At 53.4% G+C, this 21,737-nt stretch overlaps 1 protein-coding gene across 7 annotated transcripts in view; it reads right to left on the reverse strand.

Moving 5' to 3' along the window:
- Nucleotides 1-3,383, reverse strand: part of LOC136051030 (plasma membrane calcium-transporting ATPase 4-like) — a 34,617-nt gene extending 31,234 nt beyond the window's left edge. For 3 of the 7 annotated variants that reach the window (XM_065740232.1, XM_065740234.1, XM_065740233.1), the window contains exon 1: nt 3,279-3,381. The gene's annotated coding sequence lies outside the window, so the exon portion shown is untranslated. Of the gene's footprint in view, nt 1-3,278 lie in introns of all 7 variants that reach the window. The other 4 variants (XM_065740231.1, XM_065740229.1, XM_065740236.1 and 1 more) reach the window with 2 other exon arrangements.
- Nucleotides 3,384-21,737: the final 18,354 nt, after the last annotated feature.

Genomic DNA, 21,737 nt, shown 5'->3' on the forward strand with positions numbered 1-21,737 from the left:
GGAGTTGTAAATCTGACCAGCGGATCCAGCGTTCAAAGAGCAAAGGTCATAGTGAACCCCAGCCAGACCCCCCAGCAGGGCCAAACCATCCCACTGCCGCCCTCCCCCCATCCCCCCAGCTTATTTTTAACCCGGGAAGAGCTGGAGTCTTGTTGTCAGTTCCCAGTCAGAATGGTTCTGAATGGATTTTCTCAGCTCCCAGCCATCTTCAGTGCAGATCAGCACAGAGCCTTCCACTGCCCATGGAGGAGGAAGAGGATGCTGGGGTCAGGACCAGAACCACAGGGCTCCAGTGCACTCTCAGCTCCTGGTGCCACACAGCGCTGACCTTTCTGCATCAGAGGGGACAGCAGCAGCCCAGGAGGTGGCAGAGCTGCCGGGATGGAAGCAGGGCAATACCATGACACTTGAGGGAGGGAGCAGGCTCGGATCCCGCCTCCCTGCTGGACAAACTGTTCCGGGTAGGGCTTCTGCCTGCTGCTTGCCGCATCCCAATTGCTTCAGTAGGTGGGAATACGCACGCTTTAGGAATTAAAAATAATAAAGGGACAGATTTCCACACTGTCAGCCCACAGATGCTGGAGCTCCGCTGGTTCCCAGCCCACTGCCGACTCATCCCTGCCACGGAAGGAAAAGTTTCCCCATCAGCAGAAACCACAGCCAAACCTCATGCTCAGCCTCCATGTCCCGCACACCACACCAGGGTGCCTGTATCTCTCTGCATGTGCAACAGGGATGTTCCTGCCCCACATCCCATCCCTGCCCAAAACCCACATCTCAGCCTCCTGCAGCAGAAGCTCAGCAGCTCCCCAGGGCAGGTGGATGCCACACAGCCTTTATTCAGTGAGCTCAGTGATGGAGTCCCACCCCGGTGAGTGACACAGGTGGGTGACACACCAGCAGTGTGTCATGCTCTCCACACATCCCAAGCATTTCCTTCTTTTTTTTCCCCCTTCCCTCCCTCTTTTCTAATCAACAAATATAGGAGTAGGATTTATAAGATTATGGAAACTCTATTATCCTTCTGCATTAAAGCCAAAAGCAACCCATTAAAACATCAAAGTGGGATGTCTCAGCAGCTCAAGAAGCTCTAGCACAGCCCCACATCAGGAACAAGGAGCTAGGAGCTCCGCACCAGTGGCTCCCTGCAACTCCTCCTTGCTGCGGGAGTTCTGCGCACACCAATCCCCTGAGCAGGGATGCAGAGGGAAGGTGTCCCACTCTTCTCCTACTTAAGCCCAAAGCTCAGAGCTTCTTATGCCAGCAGCAACCCCATCACCACAACACCAGAGGCACAGGACAGGTCCTCATCATCTTGGTGAGAGGAAAGATGGATGGGCCCTGTCTCCCTGCTCACCCAGACCTATTTATTTCCCCTTACACAAACTAGTTCTCCACCTGTACAACAGAAGCTACGTCACTGCCTCCTTGCACCTCACCTAGCCATCAGGCAGCAGCATCCTGTGCTCATGCTGCATCTCTGGGATCCAACCCCAGAAATCTCTGATAAAGCAGAGGAATTTGCAAGGCAGCATCACCTCACTGCAACTGCAGCAACCATCCCTATGGACCTGCATCCATCGCTCTGACCGTGCTGAGCAGAGCAGCTTCCACGGGGCTTAGAGAGCAGCAGCGACCTGCAGAACACAGGAGGGAGGGACCCTGGCTGGGGGGGGCCCAGAGCAGAGTTGCAGAAGGGGAGCAGCCAGCAGCAGTGGTGCCTGCAGCACAGGGCAGCATATCATCACAGGTTGCTCACAGCACTCCTGCAACAGATGGTGATAATGCTGCAAGCAAAGCATGTTCATGGCTAAACGAGGGGAACGTAAATTATATATATACACACACGCAGATATACTTATATATGTATAGATTGGAAAAAAAAAAAGAGATACTATCAGGAAGAATGCAGGGAACCAAGGGAGGCTGAAAGGGCACACGCAGCTCTAGTGCACAGCAGCAGCCGGGAAGGCCCTAGGGAAGGGGGAATTCCTCGCACACACGGCTCCACCCCGGTGCTTTCTGCCGCACAATGGCAGAGCACAGCGGTCCCTCCCTGCAGCTGCTCACCCCAGGTCCGGAGCGCCGCACAAGCGGGTACGAAGATGCTCAGCACAGAGCACCGCACAGCGGTGGGCGGCTCGGGGGAAGCTGCACCCGTGGGGCAGCACACGGGGACGGTCACCGCAGGGACTGCGCCGGACCGGGAGCGGGGAGAGGCAAGGGTGTCAGCCCCTCCCGCTTACTGTTTAACGATCCAGGTGCGTTTCAGCGCTCACGTTGAGCGCAGCGGCTACAGCCGTGCAGCCATCGCGTGCCCGCCTCGCGGGAGCGGTTACCGGGAGCGCCGCACCCGTTTGGGGCCGGGGATAATGCAGAGAGGCGTCCCCGCCCCGCGGCGCAAACAGGTCTGCAAGCGAAGCGTTCCCCCCCGCCCTCAGGACTCCGGAGATAAGAGGACAATAACCCATTGTCCCTTCCACTGCTCCCTTCCCGCCCGCATCCAGAACGACCAGGAAGAGGGGGGCCGCGCAGCCCCACGGCCCGGACCGCGCTCGCAGCCCCCGCCCCATCCGGCGCCGCCGCAGGCGGGGAGCGGCTCCTGCCCCGGGGTGAGGGGGAGCCGCCCCTGCGGCACCTCCCGGCGCTGCTTTCGGGCTGCCGCAAGGCATTCCCTCCCTCCCTCTCCCCCCCCCCCCCCGCAGTCCGCGCTGCTCTGTCCTTCCCTTCGGCCGCATCCACGAGCTGTGCCCGCCCCCCCGAGGCTGTTCTGCCACGCGGGAATGCGGCGGCAGCACCCCCCCCACACACACACTCCCTTTCCCCAAAGGCAGCAACAAGTGGCGGGCGATGGTTAGAGCCGGAGCGCTCTTCCCTCCTCACCAAACACCCCACCAAGTTCGCACAGACCCACAGTGTCACGCACATCTCCCACCTCCACGCTCCGCTCTCCGCCATCCACTCGAATATGAGGGTTGCGCGTGGTCGCCCTGTTCCCCAAATTCCGACGGTAGAAGGCGCCCCCAGCTCCCCCCGCTCCCTCCCACCTGCTGCACCGACCCCGGGCGTTCCTCGCAACCGACGCCCCCCCCCCCCCCACAGACGACCCCGCAGCAGCTGCGGCGTTGGGAAGGGCGAAAGCCGCGCGCTCCTTCCGCGCCCCCCACCCCCCACTCCAACGTAACCTCGAGGGCAGCACCGCCGCCTCCGCCCGCCCCATCCGCGGGGACACTTCGGGAACCAGCACTTCCCACGTCCCGCCACGGTCCCGCACTCACCGGCGTGGCACCCCGTCCCGGCTGTCGGCGGAGCCCCTGCGGGCGGCCATAAGGAGGGCGGCGGCGGCTGCGGAGCTAGCGGGAGAAAATGCTTGTCATGGCAACCCGCGCCGGGCCGGGCCGGGCCAGGCCTGCTGGGGGAGTGGCTGCCTTACGGTGGCGGCCCGCCCCGTCCGCTGCTTAAGGGGGACGGGAGGGAGCGGGCGGGGCTCTGTCCCCGGGCGCTGCGGGGAGGGTGTCCCCGTCTCGGGCGATGTCGGTGTACCCCCAGGAGGTGTGCGGACACCACCCCATTCCCCCCAGGATCCCCCGTTGAGGAGAACAGGTGAACCCCCGATCCTGATGCATGTACCTCCATATGGTGTGGGCCTCCCCAGAAGCACCCCCCGCCCTTCCCCCGAGCAGCACAGATGTACTCCCGGGAGGGGCATGTCGGCGCGGCGTCACCCTCGTGGAGCAGCCGCAAGCGTTGCACGCACTCTTGGGCACAGTTGGACTCTCCCTCCCAGAACTGTGGTTTGTGCATGTCCCCTACCTCGGGCAGTAGACGTGTACCTCCAGGAAGTGCAGCTGCGATGCAGCATGGTGCATGCACCCCCGGGCACTGTGGAGCCCCTCTCGAGCGTGCATCCCCAGGCACTGTGCACCGCCCTGCAGGCACAGATCAGTGCCTGCACGCCCGAGGCCCCCTTCTGCTAGTGCTGCAGCCCCCGATGGTGGTGCGAATTCCCTCAAGCAGTGTAGGTTGCTCTCCATTGATATATACAGCAAGGACCCCCCACCGAGCTCCCTAAGCAGTGTGGTCGCTCCGAAACAGGTGCCCCCTGTCCTCCTGCTCCAAGCAAGGGGCGAGAAATCCCTGGAGCAGCGCTCAGGGCTCCTCGCGGTCGCTGTGGTTGGTGACCTGCTGGGGCAGGGGAGGGTGTGCCCCATCCTCCAACTGGTAGGATATAACCGCTGCTGTCTGTGCAGCATGGTGTGGTGGTGTTGCCCACCAGGGGTATGGGCTCTCCTTGAGCACGAACACTGCCCCCTGCCCAGGCAGAGCCAACCCTCTCCCCTTTTACTTTAGAAACAGAGAAAAGTACGCACTGAAACTCGACTGAAACATTTGAAATGCTGTGTCTGTAAGGAAAGCATAGCACGGCATCGATGCAGCCATGCTGGTGCAACACTGGGTGTAGGCAACCTTAACTCAGCACTAATCCTGTTGTTTGGGCATGCAACTCAGTTCAAGTCAAACCAGTGTAACATCTGTGCATGCACAAGCCCTAATCTAATGCTTGTAACGTTTCCCTTTGCCTTGAGGGCCCGCACCTCAATAATTTTGCATTCCTGAACAGTTCCAGGGGGATTCCTCTTTGGGCCTTTTGCAAGGGGATTCCTCCCTGTTTGCTCACGTCTCTGCTGAGCAATCAGGGCAGCATGTGCTGCAGAGCAGACTGCAGAGCTACATGCAGCACTGGGCACCCTGCAGCCACCCTGAGTTGCAATACAGGGACAGTTATCCAAAACTGGCAGAGTGACTGCAGAGCATCAGGCATGGAACAGATGCAGTCTTGCTGGGGCTTTACACAGAAGGCACCAAACTGCTCCTATGCTTTGCAGCACGGTGGAGAAAAGGGACCTGGGCTCGTCACTGCTGTTTTCTTTGGTGCTGCTTTTTCCTGAGGGGTTGGACATGGTTATTCCTTACTATGAAATCTGGACACTGTCACTGCAAGAGCAAGCCTTGTATCTCAAAGCAAACTCTGACATCCTCCATTCCTGAGCATTGTCAGTACCCAGGGCTGCACTGACTGTGTTTGGTCTGGGTGACTTCAGTACAGCTTGAAAATCGGACAGAGGGACAGTGCTTCCAGCGGGATGCTGTGCAGAATGGCTGTTGAGACATACTGGTCTTTTAAAATAGATTTTCTGAGCTTGGAAGGAATCTCTGACCATCTGGATTTGGACTCTGCAAAGGAAATCAGCCTTCCTGCCTTGGGGAACCTGCTGTATTTGCAGCCCCTCTGGGCTCCGGCTGAAACTGGGATGAGGCTTTTCCACCCTGCACACAGCTGAAGGAACCAGCCAAAATCCATTGGAAAATGTGTCAGCCTGCAATCACAGCACTGGTGCTCAGCAGCTCCTGCCTGGTGCTTTTCCATTACATCAAGAGCAACCATAAACACTGAGGCTGAAAGCCCCTTCCATGTTACATTTAAGGAAAAGCACATGGAGTTAAGTCAGACAGCACTGTGGAGACGTGAGCTGAGTGCTGGTGCAGGGCAAGCAGCAGGTTCCTGCACAGAGTGCTTCCGGGGCATCCAAGCCCTGGACTGATGCTGAGCTAACCCTGCTCTGGAGATGTGGGTGCTGCCCAGACAGTGCCTGTGCTCTGATCCCTCTGTTTGTTACCTCCTTCTCTCCCCATCTTGCAGCCTTTCTTGGTGTCCCGGCCACATCAGGTTTCAAGACCAGGACCATCCTAAGCCCTCTCCTGCTGGGAGCCCTGCTGGACTGGCAGCCCCTGCTCTTAGCCATTAATTGGTGTGCTTTTGTCTTTTTTGTAGAGGTCTGTGCTGCTCTTTGGCCATGTGTTCTCTGAGCAAAGCAGAAGGCAATCCTAAGCAGTGTGTAGCCTAAAAGTACTTTGAAATAGAAAGGATCAGTCTGCCAGATTCTTCTGTAAAAATTAGGCTTAAGTGATAATTTTCCTTTAAAAAGTGAATGAAACTTCATAATAATTTGTCTTTAATGTCTCCCAGGCTGGGAACTTGTAGGTGGAGTTTTAGCCCAAAATGAATCAAATCAGCCAAGTTGTATCCGCCAAGTTACAAACCCATCAAAACCTGAGGCCAGATCCTGATCTCATCTCTGCAGGTACAAATCCAGTGTGGCTGTACTGGAGTCAGCAAGAGAAGGTTTTGTCACTGTGCCGGGAGGCAGTGAGCAGGATTGGACCCCAGGGTTTCTAATGGAAACACTGACTGAGCCTTGAGCACCAGGCAGAACGTCTGTGAAATCTTTCTCCATTCAGAGCTAAATATAGGGGGAGAGAGAGCGAGAGAGAGCGATTCAGCTTTCAGTGCTCATGGATAAATAAACCCCCATTGCTGTGCTGCTGAAAGGCTGTGAGCTGCCAGCAGTCAGTCCTGTGGGATGTGGGGCTGCCTGGGGTGCTGCTGTAGCATGGGTCTGCGGCACACTCCATCCGCATCTCGTCCTGGGCACAGGGTTGCTCCCCTCAGCTGCTTGTAGACTGTTTGCCTATGGCATGGGCTTCCCACTTGCTGCAGGGGGACTCCAGAAAAATCCCAGAACCTCTCTGCCATGCTATTGCCAATAAAGCTCTACTAGACCATCTTTGCTGTCATCTGCTCTAGGAGCGCAGTTGCTTTCTAACTGAGGAGCCACTTTGTTGGGAAGGGGCTGAAAATAAAAGAAAAAACAGATGGAACAGGAAGGATTTGGGGCCCAGTTCTTCTTTATAAGTGCAATTAAGAGACAAAGTTGTTTGCTCACCTAAGGAGCTTGTCCCCAGAGTGCTTCAGGGCTGCCCTACACAAGGAAGGCAGGAGCTCAGGGAGAGCTTCGCTTTCCCTGACACCTGTGGGCAGGGTGAAGGGTTGCTGTGTTCATAGCCATGGTGATGCCCATGGGGATCTGCATGACACTGGTAAGTGCAACTCTAATGCCACCTCTTGGGGCCCTGAGGTGCCTTCTTCCCTGAGGTGCCTTCTTCTTCCCTGAGGGGCCCTCTTGACACCCTCCCCCCCCCCCACTCCCAAAGAGTCCGAGGGAGATAGGGAGATCCTCCTCTCCACCTCAAAATGAACATTTTTCCCTCCAGTTCTGACCCCGTTTCATTCGTCACATTGAGGAGGAACCTCGTACTTGGTGTTTGCATCGCGGTAACACCTCCGGGACCTCAGTGGGACTGAGGAAAGTCCCTGCTGCTGGGAGTGACAGTGCGGTGGGTAGTGTTGAAAGGGAGGAGGGAGAAGTGACAGCATAGGAGAGTCGCTCACATTGCTGTCACTTGCAAGCTGTCACTCCTGGGGGAGTGGGGAGTAAAGGAGCCCTGCACTCCTGAGTCCTACTTCAGTGCCCTCCTTGCCCAGCACAGGTGTATGCAGGCATTTCCTCCATTCTATGTGCTTCACTGCTCCATTGTGCAGTGACTAAACCTGCTTGTCCCCTCACCCTGCACTGATTGTCAGCACCCCAGCAATACAAGCAGGAGGAATCGCCAGTGTTTTCCAGTGAGAGGAAGTAGATGGGAAGCATAGGCTGCTCTGCAGCCCCAGCAGCACCAGGCAGAGCTCAGCCCTGCAGCCCCCCAGCATGAGCTGCAAAGAGGCAGCGGAGGCAGAACGTGTATGAGATGAAAGGTGACCTCTTCCAGAAATGGAGAAAGAGAGAAGAAATCCATAAACACTGCCAACTGCGTCCACGGGAAAACAAGCAACGACTGTTTTATTTGAATAATAACCATCAATAACACATTGCTTAGAAGCTGCAGATGACTGCAATTAAAAAAAGCACCACATTCACTGAGCAAAATCTAAATTATTCCTCACAGCTTCTCCACTCTCTAAGTTATATGAAAATGAAGTGGTTCTTGGTGTGGCTCAGAAGAGCCACTAGCCCAGGTGGAAGGTATAAAAGGAGAAAAAAGAGGTGAGGAGAAAGGAGAGCCCTAATGTGGGGGTTTTAAATATTTCATAGCTGAAGAGGAGTGGGGAGCCACCAATATAGATGTGATTGCGGGCGTCCATGGTGGGAGGGAGGAATTAATCACAGAAATGGAGGATAAAATTCTCTTGAGCCCATGTGTACACCCACAGCCAAAATGGTTCTGGGGGCTTCTGGGGGATGGGTCTCAGGGTGTGGGATGGGCTTGGAGGTTTCTCCAGAAGGTGCCTTGGTGCACTTTGAGGGACGCTGCTGTGGGGGGCCTAGAGGGCACCTTGTTCCCCTGGGAACAGCCCCGCTATGTGTACCCTGCACCCTGTTGTCTGCAGAGCAAGCATCAGCTGCAGTCTTCCTATCGCTACACAAACAGCAACTCTGCTATCCAAACAGCAAACAGCCCCAGGTGCAGTGTTGACCACACTGCTCTTGTCCTGGTCTTCATCAGTGGAGGAAAAGGAGCAGGGCACCGACCAGCAGCCCTGCAGCAAACATCCCCCTGCACACCAGTGTCTCCGGGCTAGCAGCAAACAGTCCCCTGAGGAAGTTCTCCCTTCCCAGGGCTGAGGACAAAGCCATGCATGTGGGGCCATTCCCAACTGTCCCAAACGTCTCTGTACCTGGAGCTGAGTGATAGCAGCATGGGACACTGCTGCTTATCAGGCACTGTTCTGTGCGGCGGGGCAGGGAGTGCTCCCAAGGCCAAGCTGTTTTCTTTTCTCCCCTCTAGATCTCAGCCAATGCTTCCCAGCCATCTCAGGTACTTTGTAGTGCTGGAGACGTCCCCGTCCTCTCTGCCCACTTCCTGAGCAGCTGGGGCAGAGAAACAACCCTGCACCCCATCCCCAGCTCTGAGCTTGGGCTCCTCCTGCTCCTTCTGTCCCAGCTTGCTCTGGGTACAAGAATAGCATGAAAGGACTCCAAACTCTATGCCACTGGCCCCAGCCATTCTCCTCCCCTATCCCCATCAACATGGATTGGAAAATCTCAGCTGCACCTGCTGGGAGCCTCTGCAGGTATTAAAACCACTGTGCCTAAGAGTACCTCTTTAAAAATTAAAGCCTCAGTGAGAAAGAAGTGAGTCGTGACAGGGAGAGATGATGCTCATGGCATGTGCAAATCACTGTTGAAATGAGAGCCAGCACAAGCCACCATCTGGAGCCATGACCATTTCTGATGCACCAGACAGAAGGATGGAAATTAAGTGCAAAGCAGCTGAGACACAAGACACCTGCGGACACCAAAACCTGGCTCAGCATCCAACACACCAGGTTTGAATATACAGCTCCCCTCTGTTTGGCACCAGGGTACCCAGAGCTGGGAGGACACCGAAGACTGCACTCCTGCAGCAGATCCAAACTCCTGGGTGGGCATTAGACCCCATGGACACAGGAGTTTCTTCAAATCACAAATGCTGACAATACTTCATTGCCTAATGCTAATGTGTTGCTGGAATAACTTGTGCTGCAAATATGGCACAGACATATCTCTTCTGCAAGATGTCCATGTGTCTCACATTGGCGGTGACGCCAGCAACTTATTTCCCTGCTGACTGCTGAGATGGCTGATCAGCTCTTTCTTGGCTGCAACATGGGAACTTGTCCTTAATTTCCAGTGGCACCAATATGTCTACTTTCTCCCCTCCCTCCCTGCCTCCATTTGCTCCATGTGGGACATGGCAGGCAGTAATGAATCTCCCTGAATGATGCTAGTGTCCCTGAACCCAAACCTGACACATCCCAGCCTCCCAAGGAGAAATCAGCTAACAGAGGGCAGAGCAGCAGCTCATAGTGAGCCCAGATCTTGCACAATACATGCTGTGCATAAAGAATGTGTGTGTTTTACACTAGAGCAAAAAACAGCATTTTGTTTGGGAGGGGAAGCAGTGCTTTTGCCAGTAGAGTGCGTAGGTGGGAGGGTGAGCTTGTGCTCATCCCTAAGGCTGAGCATCATACTCAAGGGATATCAAAGCCAAGAGGACAACTACAGGCACCTTTGCAGGACTGCACTACTGTGTGCATGGTTACAGGTATATGTGTGCAAGCCTGGCCTGGGGGATGAGTGGCAGCAGCATTCTGTGCTCAGGGTAGGGACAGCTGCATGCCAGCCACACTCAGTGCTGCAGCTGCCAGGGTTGTTTGCTCTGTAGTCTAGCAGCAATGGGGCTTTGTGCACACATTTGTAAATATACTGAGCCCACAATTTGCAAAGAAAAGCAAGAACCAAGTGTCTGCAATTGTCTGCACAGGAGTGTAACCGCCGGGAAGAAGATTTTTCTGCTCTTCTTGCTATGCTCAACATAATGGTTCTGCTCTGTTGAGCTGGAAATTTGCTGTGGATATATCATCATCCAGACATCAGGTCTGAAGAATAGATTCCCCTCTCAGTCATTAGCTGCGGGCAACAATGCAAGTGAACAGGTAGGGGAGAAATGGTTGGGTCTGGTGCAGTTCAATTCTCCCTTTCAAACAAGGCGAAGAGATGTCAGCGGCAGGCTAGAGAGGAGGCTCAGATGCCTGCAAGCTGCTGGGGAGTAGCTGGGATGGTTTGAGCCCTCTGGCCATGCTGGGCTTACGGCCTATGGTAACTCTTTGTCCTGCTCCCTCTGACTGATTTCCTTCTTCCCTTTCCTCTTCATCCTGCTTTCCTGCTTCCCACCCCTGCCCCATGGCTGTTGGCACCAGAAGGGCTGTGCTAACAGGAAGCAGCTCTGCGGGACTGGGGCTGACGTGGACTGTGACCTGCCCGTGGTGACTAACTCACTCCTAACACACCCTCTGCTTCGATGGCAGGAACCATCAGCAGAAAGCAGAAGCTTGTTCCTTCCCTCTTGCTCCCCACTAAGATTTTCCAGCGACCGATCATTCTGCAGGACTAACAGAAAGTTATGCAGTCCCTGTCCTTTTCTTGGATGTTTGTGCTTAGTTTCAGCTGTGTCTCAGTATCATCTGTCCCAAACTGACCGCCATTGGAGGATGATCATTATCCTCGGCATTGCACTGTTCCCTGCAAACAGGAGGCTCACTTGGTTTTGCTCTAAGCACACCCCAACATGGGTGAGTGGCAAGGACAAGTGCTCCTGTATCACATCCAGTGCAGGTATGGGTGCATACAGCTCCTTCTGAAGGGGAGATACTGCTGGTCACAGAGCAATACAAACCATAGCCCACAGCCACATCTGGGGCTGCTGCAGCATTTCTGGGCTCAGCTTTTGTGGATGGGTTCCAGAGATGGTTCAGCATCGAGAGAGCAGGAGGGGAAGCACATAGCCCTGCAGCTAGAATGGACAGAGCTGTTACCCCCAGTGCTTCCACACTCAGCTACATGTAAGCTATGCTACCTTGGGCTAGACCCCTTTATGAGGGGGCAGAATGGGCCAGTCTGACAACAGGCTGCAAGGTTTGGGTGTCGGAGCACACCCTGGGAGTCTGGACCCAGATGGCTCAAGCCCCATACCCAGTAATGGGGAGCCCTGCCTCATCTCCCACACAGCACTTTGTGGCTTTGCTGCATCCTCACACAGGTGCTCTTTGACAGCAAAACGACCTTGAGCCACAGTGCACTAATTCAGCATTAATCAGCCCCTCAGTTATTAATTAAAAAGCCCCACAGACTATAATTCCCTGTGTATGCTTAACTAGAGGCAGACAGCAGTCCAAGAGCTCTCATAGTGCTCATTCCCTAAATCTGTTCCTAATCAGGAGTGGACTTACCCCTGCAATTACTTTCTAGTCATTCATTAGTGACTAGATATCACAGTGGGTCTGTTTGGAAGAGGAGGCAGCAGAGTGGCTAATTAATGTGTAACAAACAATGAGAGAATCAGAGCTGAGCCCCTGTGCCTGGCCAGGGAACAGCAGAGCCTGGTGGCTTTCAGCAGAAAGCTCTGGGACAAGGGAGTGGGTTTAGGTTTTGCACCAAGCAGGGAGAACAACTCACCTGGAGCTGGGGCTGAAACACTCCTTCCAAAGAATTAATCTTCTGCCGGGGTGCAAGAAGCCTATTTTGTCCCACATTTCCAACCTGACACAGTGTTTTCTCTGTGCATTCAGCATACTGCAGGTGTGAAAATCAGCTCACATAGCCTAGCATATAGCATGGGCACATGATGTCCCCCATTGTGCCTCATTGCAGGGGACAGGAGCATGACACAGGGGGACACAAGGGGCACAAACCCTTTCCTAAGCCCTTCCAAACCAGGTCACAATCTCATGTGGCACAGTTTCTCCAGCTGCTGCTCGGAATCACCACTGAGAGCCCTGAGTGCTATTCTTGGCTTTAAGGGAAGTGAAAGCATTTCTGTGCCTCAGCATTGAATTTTTGCTCCTAATACAACCTGCATGGAAACAAATTCACCCCACCCTGGGAACCACCATCAAGCACTGGGGACATCCCCAGTACCACAGGCCCCACTGCACCCACAGCACCCACCATCTCCCCCAATTCTGTATGGGGATACAGGTGGCCCTGGGGCCACCCAGATCACCCACAGCTGGCAGTGGCTGGCAGCAGCAGCTCAGACAATGTAATATATATATATATATATATATATATATATATATATATATATATATATATATATATATATATATTATTTTTTAAGTATGTATTTAAGTATTTTTGTAAGTATTTAAGTATTTTTTTAAGTATCTATTTAAGTATTTTTGCCATGCTTGGAGCATTTGAATGGTGTGCAAGCTCTGCACTTCCTCCTGTTTCTGCTGGGTCACCTGAAGGGGATGGAGCCTTCTGTGCCCTCTATGCCTTCTCTTCTGGACTAGCTCCATGGTTTCTCAGTTGGAGATGGTTAGGGAAAAAAATGTGTTTAGTGACAGAAGAGTTAAGCTGCATTCTGGCTGTTAATGACTGGTGAAATAACATTAAAAAGAAAAAAAAATGGATCAAAACAAACCCTTGAAGGTATAAGACTGTAAACAGCAAGGGAAACTGGGACACAGCTCTTGAGTAGAGGGAGGTGTTCATGGCAGGCTGATGGGTGACTCACATGGGTGACGGCTACCAGTTCCCAGAGCCCCTGGGGACAGGTTGGGGACAGTGCTGGGCCCTGGGACAGGCGCTGCTGGCTGCTGGGTCTGCTCTTTACATTGACAGATTTCTCATAAGACAGCAGCAGTGGGTGCAGGCAGCCTCATAAAGCCACTTTTCTCCTTAACATCCAAATGCTTCCTAGCCAGGAAGGGCTGAGATGTTTGCCTGAGTGCAAATATTCTTTGTGGTCCAACACAGTCCCCCTAGGACAGTGCCATTGCTCCAAGGAGGGCTGCTTCTGCTCCTGTCTGGATATCCTATCCCCTTGAATGCCCCCCTAGCCCCAGAGAGGAAGTGTTTGGGAGGAGATGGATAAGTCTGTGCTGCAAGGAACCCAATGGATAATGAACTGGGCAGCAGACAGACAGAAGTGGGCAGAGTGATGGATGCAGAGGGGCAGATACACAATTGTACAGCCACACAGACTGCACGGCCAGGGAGGTGGAGGATGCAGAGCCCACAAGAGGCACACAGAGAAGAAGGGTAGGATGAGGCAGTGTGCAAGGAGCACAGGTACCTGTGCTACCTCCAGAGCAGAAAGCCACCTGATGAACAATACTAATTAATATATGTTTGAGCCAGACTCCACATGGCTGGAGAAGTGTGGCTGCTGTAGCCCTGCCTGCCCACCTCCTGCCATGGCCTTGTGCCCCAGCCAGCCCTGAGGTCACTCGGACATTAACCTGCTTCCCCCAGCAGCAGCCAGCCACGTCAAGGAGCTTTTAGACTGAGCCCTTCCAAGCATCCCAATGGCTGCACAGCAGAGCACCACAGCCAGGGCAGTGCCAGTGACTCATGGTCTCTGGTGCACCCCAACATGTGCCCTGCAGCCTCCCAGAGGATGAGATAACTTCTAGCACCCACTGCTTCCCCAGCGCAGCCCTGCACTGCTCCCACTGGAGCTGGAACTTCCACAAGCCTCTGGCAGACAAGCTGGGCTGCGAGGAAAGCTGTGTGCGGCCCAATGCCTGTGGAGCCCTGGGATTAGGGGGATTGCTCTTTCCTTCTCTTCGTTCTAATTCACAACCTCTGGATGCGGAGCCGTGCTCCTCCCACGAGCACAGATCCCCGCGTGGGATCAGCACCCACCCTGCCCGGCTCTGACGCAGTGCATCCGTCCCTCGGTCCCTGCGGCAAACAGAATGCCTCCCCCCAACTATTTTCTGCCATCCATGCCCAGTCCCGTGTGCCTCTCAGAGGAACTTGGCAGCAGGTGCCAGCTCCTCACCGCCTAATCCTGCTCCCTGCCACCAGCCAAGGGCTGACGGGAATAAACACACCCGCAGCCGCTCGCGACGTGCCTTTCCATAAGGGGAGCGGACCTGCCGGCGTTGCACACTGCTGGCCAAGGTGCAGCCTGCTGCCGGCTCACATCCAACCCGCTCTCCTATGGGGCCAGGCAGGGGAGGGAGAACTGTATCCCCAGTGTCTGCTGGGCACCCCCAGCAGTGCAGCAGTTCTCCCCTACAGATTTCTCAGCAGAGGCTGAACTGCTGGTCACAGCACTAATAGAGTGGAGTGCAGAGAGGCTAATTATATAAATGAGTTAATCAGAGTGTTAATTGAAGGTGAGGAAGCTCTGAGAATGCAGGCAGCAGGGAGATGAGCTGGCTGGAGTATCCCGGCAGGGCAGCTTTGTCTAAGGACCCCATTGTGGGCTGCCCATGCTGCAGCAGGGACAGGGCAGGGACACAATGAGGACACGTGGAGACACACTGGGGACAAAACATGGGGTGGCTGAGCCTCCCACCTGCTGGAGTGGGTTCCAGGTGCCACTTCACCCATCAACAAGAACGCCCCTGTGAAGACAATGCTCAAAGCATCACTCCAAGTATCTGTTTGTTTTCCAATCCTGCCATGGAGACAAACTCCTTATATAAACCCTGTAAAGTAGGACTGCCTTTTATATCTTTCTCCCATCACTACTGGTGGCTGTGGAGGCTCCAGGTCACCAAGCCATCCAGACTGACTCCTTGGCATTGGTGGGTAAGAGCAATCAGGGTGCACACAGCTGGGCAACTCCTTGCCATGACTGCAATGCTGGAAGGGGCTGCACCAGCTCAGGCACAGCTACAGATCTTTGGATGTTTCCAGCTCTGCAGAGTGGCCCAGAGGGCCATGAGAAGGGTTTGAGCTGGAACCAAGGGACGGGAAATAAATTAAAGCAACCAAGTACCTGCAGTGCCCTGCCTGAGACAGGGTATGCTGCAGCAGACGTTGTGAAAGGGGTGACCACGAGGACAGAACACTGCTGTGCTCAGATGCATCAGTACGGGGGATCCCATCTCCTGCAGCCCCCTCCATGCCCACCCAGCTGCCCTCAATACTTTGGCACACTCCCATCCTCAATTTGTTATAGCTGTCTCTGGCCAAGAGCATCTCCTCCCTGCTGCCTTTTCTCTAGCCCTGTCAGACATCTGGAATGACAGGTTTAACATGGGTAAATTTTTGATGAAAAAGCCATTAAATATTTGTGGCCATTGCATGTGCTTTCAATTATTCAGTGCAAAGATGCAGGCAAGGTGCAGGCACTGTCCTGGGCTGTCACGCTCTCCCTGTGGCAGCAAAGGACACAGAAGCCACATGGGGTACATGAGCCAGCTCAAAGCCTCCTGCAGGGAGAAAAACCTCAGGGGACAAAGACCTTTTGCCAGCAAAATCATCTCACAGGGAATACTTGCACTATTTCAGGCTGCATTTGATGATAGACTTCAATGCAATGTGGAAGATGGCAGCTGATGCCTCGCTCCATGTGTAGCTGAGGGAGAAGAAAGAAGTACAGCTCCCAGGATCAGCAGAGCACTGAACTTGCAGCTCCAAGGCATGGGAGCACATGGGTGCCTGCTTGGAAGCAGCCTGCAGTGCTGCGGGGATACCAAGTAGTATCCCCCCCAAGGTATGTTTGAAAATGGCAATTAGAAATGATTTCTGAGTAACCCCTTCTTTCTGTGAACTCCAAATTGCTACCTATGAGGATTTTCTTTGTGGGGCAAGCCAGGAACTCTTGCAGAGCTGTCAGGTCTGGGAATCTAATCTTGCTGCCAGGGCTGCAGGAGCTGCAGGGCTACAGAAGCCAGCCTTGGGCTGCCAGCAAATCCAGTTTTCCTGACCATAAAACTCCGAGCACTGCTTGAATCTACCCCATTGTTTGCAGAGGCAGGGGCATCCTTGCCTCCATCTTGGGGCATGCTCCATCTTGGAGTTTCCTTATTTTACTGATGAAGCTGTTCCTCGCATTTCTTTCCTGTTGTGTGCAGTAACATACAGGAAGATATTTCACAGCTGCTACATCTCACTCTGCATGTGCCTGCTTTCAGCTTTTGGCATGGGGCTGCCAGCATCCCTGATCCCTCATTCCTTACATATGCTCCCAGTGCATATTTGTCCACCTGTGCCACTTGGGAAGCAGAGATGCTGAGTGAGGGGCTCCATGGCATGTTGGCTCATGAGCTAATCCTGGTGGCACGGCCGCCAAGCCTGCACCCCACTGAACCTGTACACTCACTTTCACTACTCCTCATGCTTGGTACTCTGCAATCAAACCATCCTAGAATATACCTGGAGGAAGCAGCCAAGAGGCATAAAATCCCCACTGAGCCTCTGCCAGCCAAGGGAGTAGCAATTAAAACAAAATGATTAATAACAAACAGTGAGTGGCTATAAAACTTTCCAGTAATTGGAATGAGCCTCGAATGAGCAGCTCTGAGGAAGCTCCCGGTTGTAGTGGGACAGCAGTTGCGTGTGTGCCCCATGAGGAAGAGCGATGGTGCCCACTTGTTCACCAAGTGCTCAGTTCCATCCTGGCTTCAGAGAGGGGAGACATCTGTCTGGAAAGGTCCACCTGCTAGATAGAGCTAGGGGGGCTGTGAGGGCCCTTCCAATCCAACCTTTCTACAGTTCTATGATCTTTAAGGGTCATTCCAATCCAAATGTTTTATGATTCTATGATTCCTGCTTGCAGCCAGTGGCTTGGGCAGGAAGCATTTAAACTCTCCTTTTCCCAAACACCATGTTGAATAGATCCACTTCTAGTTTAATCCCTGTCTGTGGTCTGCTCGGAGCACCCCATGACCACCTGGTGCTGCATTCAGTTACCCCACCCATGATAGGGAAGGCAGGGATGCGCTGACATACAAGGCAGGGGTGTACTGCAAATAAATAAGCAGTGATCACAAAGGGATCACTCGCTGCCTGGTGGGGATGGAGAAGCTCTCCCCCTCCTCTAGAAGGACTCGATTTCATCAGCGCGTGGGAGGACTGGCAGTGCTGAGATGAAAGCAGCCGCGGGGCTGCTCGCTCCGCTTCCGCAGTCAGGTACTCACCCAACGGCAAACTTTCTTCCCTTTGAAGAAAGGCAAATCAAGGATTAGCTGGGCTCTTTCATTGCCATGACAACTCTAAAACATTTATCAGCAGTAATTGCCGAGTGGCCAGATTCTGACTTACTCTGGGCACAATGCTGCAGCAGGTCTCTTTCTGCCTGACTGCTTCCCTTGTTCTTCTTGCCTGCATCCTCCGACTGCTGCCGGCCCATGCAGCTCAGCTGGAAATTGTGAGCAAAGTCGGGGGGGACCTCCCTGGGCACCATCCTGCCCCCAGCAATTGGGCCCATGCTTTAATGCCAGGGGTATTCACTCTCCCCAAACTTAACCACAGCAATCGATCTGCACCACAATGGTGGGAAAGAAAATCCATTTCCAACCCCGTATTATCCTTACTACTGATTTAAAACATTGTCTTAAAATGGTGGTGCTGACCTTGGCACAGGGATTGTGCTCACACTCAGCACCATTTGGGGTAAATGGGGTTTTTGGCTTCATCTCAAGTCATTAACTCCTCCCAAGCAGTCATTAATCCCCAGGAAATTGCCTGTGACTTGGATCATTGCTGCTTAATTAATACAAGCACCCATTCCTGAAGTCATCTTGAGCATAGCTTCCCCTTGGATCTGAGAGCTGTGGTGCTAGAAAGAGCTGAGCCAGCTATGGGAGAGTGGGTGCTGAAGGGTGTGGGGATGCCAGCTCTATGGGATGAGGATGCTGTAGTGCATGGGATGTGGGTGCTGCAGAGACCAGCAGATGATTGCCCACTGGCTGGAGCCAAGGTCAGTGTTTTCACACAGGTTTGTACAGCACCAAGCACCTCACCATGAGTGGCCAAGACAACCTCTCCAAAGCACAAGCATCACCCTGAGAAGTGCAATGCATTGCCCTAATAATGCACAACAGTATGGGAAGCCCAAAGTATGGGGTGTGCCAGCAGGAGATGTGCTGGAGGCCAGGCTTGGTTACTGAAGCCTTTAATCACACACACACACTCATGCTTCCTCCATCCCCAGCAAAGGACACACAGCAAATGCCTTTTTCAAAGATTTCTCATACAATCAGCTTTATTCTCCTTAACTTGTTAAAAATTTGAAAATGTAACACCTCCTCTTCCTCACTCTCTCCTCAATTCTGGTCTTCCATGATCTCTCTTAAAAGAGAAATAAAACCCCATTCATCATAATAATGATTTTTATTTCCAAGCATTGCCAGTGATTTATGGACCTGCTTCCCAAAGCCTCTCTCTCTAGTGGCAGAAATGGATGAATATGTTTGAGATCGGCTGAGGCTGTCATGGGAATGAAGGGACTGGGGACAGCACAGGCAGGCAGGTGCTGACAAGGCAGCACAGGGCTGCACTGTAAATGCAGTGGATGAGATGCTACGATCCTACAAGCACCGTGCCCTGCAGATGCAGGAGCACCATGCTCTGAGGGTGGGGAGTGCCACCTGTCCCTTCTGGGGGACACTCGTGGTTCCAGGGAGGAACAAACAATGGGGAGCCTGTCAGGGTTGCATGCCCTGGCTCTGCTTTTGGGATGGCAGATTTTGCAAGGCAAACATGCTGAGTGATGAGCATTGTCTGCGCCCAGCCAAAACCTGGGTTGCAAATATTCTGGAGGATTCACCCTTGTGCAAAGTGGGCAGAAAGAAACCCCTGCAGCGCCCCAAGCCAAAAAGCCATTGGCAAGCCCCAGTACTGATGCTTCCAAACCCTGACCCTTCCCAAGATGGTTGGCAAATTTAGGCTGCCCATATATTTATTTTTGCCAGTGTTTATTTGCCTGCTCTTTTTTTTTTCCTGTTTGTCTGAAGTTATGGCTCAATTTCAGGAGTTGAAGAAAACTCCGTTTATAAATAGTTTGCTCAAAGCTCCACTTTCCAGAAATGACAAGACAGCTCCCAGCGAGCACTGCTTCCCCAAGGGAAGGTCACTGCCGGGGGACACAGGGTGCAGTGTTCCCAGATCACCTCCTCAAACAGCATTCACCCTTCCTGAGAGCTGGGGAGGGGCGTTCAGGGTGGCTGCTCCCCTGTGCCAGAATGGTGGGGATGTAGTGGCTGGGGACAGCCCAAGCAGAGCAGCATCACACCTGTGCAACACCAGCTCCAGTTGTACATCCCCACTCAGAGCAACAGAGATGTCCCTGGGCTGGTGGCATATGAAAGAGATGCTGGGAAAGGGGAGGAGAAAGAAGGAAATTTTCAGGAAATTGTCACGATGGGGTTGTCACCACAGGCAGGGCTGCCCTGCCCCCAGCACCCATAGGAACAAGTCAGGAGAGGACCGGCTGTTCTTGCCCTGCTTTATTTCTCTTTCCCTTCATGTCCCAGGGAAAACAAATGGGTGCATCTTTCCCAGATTCCTGGGGCAGTGGGGGATGACTGAGGAGGAATCACATTACTAGGATCAGTTTTTATGAACGCAGCTCATCAAGGCTGTACAGAGTTGATGAGGAACAGCATTTTGTCAGTGTGACTAACAGAGGCAATAACGGGGGCATACAGGATGAACCGTTTAGCAGAAGCGGGACCAAGGGCATTGTAAACAGGAGGAACCTCTAGGGTAGATTTTGGGGAAACCAAAATCTTGGGACTCTTCATAGTCTTTGTCAATGACAGTGACTGTGGGACTGCACCCCCAGCATGTTTGTGGATGACAAGCAGCTGAGTGGTGGAGGAAGGGATGCTGTTAGTGGGACACCAGCACTGAGCCACAGCCACACACCACCATACAGAAGGCTGCGGTGAGGATTCCTGGATTGAGGCTCTGTCCTGAAAAGCTGTGCATTGAAAATCCCAGTGCTATTCATAGCTGCCCCAGAGCGAGAATATCTCATCGCTTTGATGGTGCACAGAGAGGAAGTGCTGTGGGACAGGGACTGTCACTTCCAATGTGCATCCAGACCCCCAGCATGTTTTGGTGGCAGCAAAACATGAGACCTGAGCTCTGTCAGTGGCTGCAAGCTGATCTCCTGTCAGCACAACCCAAAAGGAAGCACCCAGTGCCCATCTTTCCTTATCCAGTATTTCTCCAAAGCCCAGCATCCTGAGACTTCATATGGACCATCAGCTTTTAAACAAGATTTCTGCATCTTTGACCCCTGAAGCAAGCCAGGAAAACCTCACACACCCATGGAGCAATAACCTCAAAGCACCCAAATTCAGAGGTGTTGTGCTCCTCATGCCCCTCACTCCATCTTTTGAGCTAAACCAAACCAATGCCTGCACAACTGTGTTCTCCAGCTCAGCACACAGCCAGCAGCACACACATCTGCTCCTGCTTAAAGAATACTTCTCCAAACACCCTGCCTTGTTCCAGAAAGGAAGTAAATGGGGGAAAGGAAGCACTACTTGATTTTGCTGCTTTTTTTTTTTTTTTTTTTTTTTTTTTTAGTGGAGGGTTTGTTACTTCTCCCTCTCTCTTTCTGTTCCTTCTTAGCATGGAAACTTTTGCTTCAGCTCACCCTTATGACTGGAAAAAGAGCCAGTTCGTCACAGCAGAAAAAGGGGGCTGTTTCTTCTTTCTTTTTTTATTCCAGAGTTCTTAGGAAAGTGGTTTTTTGCATGAAGGCTGCAGGGGAAAGGCAGGAGTAGGGTCTCTGGGGACACGCTTGGCACACACAGGGGCAGAGGAAGGAGGAGGGCAGAAATTTGGGGGGGGGAGGGGTGGTGTTCATCTCAGTGGGCTCAGGGAGGACTATGAAAGTGAGAGGAGTGGCTTGCTTGGGCAAAGATAGTCAAGAGATAAAAGATAGTCAAAAGATAGTCAGGAGCTGCTCCATCCCTTGATACCAAGCCCAGATCCTTATCCTCCTCCACAAGTCTCTTCCCTCATATTTCCCAGCTCTTTCTGCTTCCTAGACTCCTCCCTTGCACCCACCCTGAGGGCTTCAGGCTGCCACAAACCCCAGAAGAACCCAAGCAGGGACAGGATTTGCAGCAGGGCTGCATCACCAAGCTCCCAGCATTCAGCTTCATGCTGACAGAGGGACATGGTAGGCAGAGCCAGCACGTCCACATCCACCTCTCCTGAGTCTGAGTGGCTCCTTCCAGGCCAGGCAGGGATTTCTGTCCCCTGTTTGTGACTGCTCAGCACATTTCAGGGCCAGCAGCCAGCTCCCTGCTGCATGCACAGATGCTCCAGCCCCAGGTTCTCTCCTTTGCAGACTCAGAGATGGTGGCGGTGGCAGGAGCTGGCACTAGCTGCTACATGGGGACCCTGGGGATGGTGACACATCTGCGTCACGGATGATAACACGGAGCTGCTGCAGCATCTTTATTCAGGTCCACCGGGAAACACCCCGGTAGCTGCTCCATCCACACCAGGATGCAGGAAAGAAGCACTACAGACACTTGAAAAACCCCACTATTTGTCCATTGCAGACCCAGCTCCTTCTTCTGGCTG

The sequence above is a fragment of the Cyrtonyx montezumae genome, unplaced genomic scaffold (assembly GCF_038088225.1).
Source record: "Cyrtonyx montezumae isolate F1298 unplaced genomic scaffold, pur_monq_1.0 scaffold_26, whole genome shotgun sequence".
NCBI lineage: Eukaryota > Metazoa > Chordata > Aves > Galliformes > Odontophoridae > Cyrtonyx > Cyrtonyx montezumae.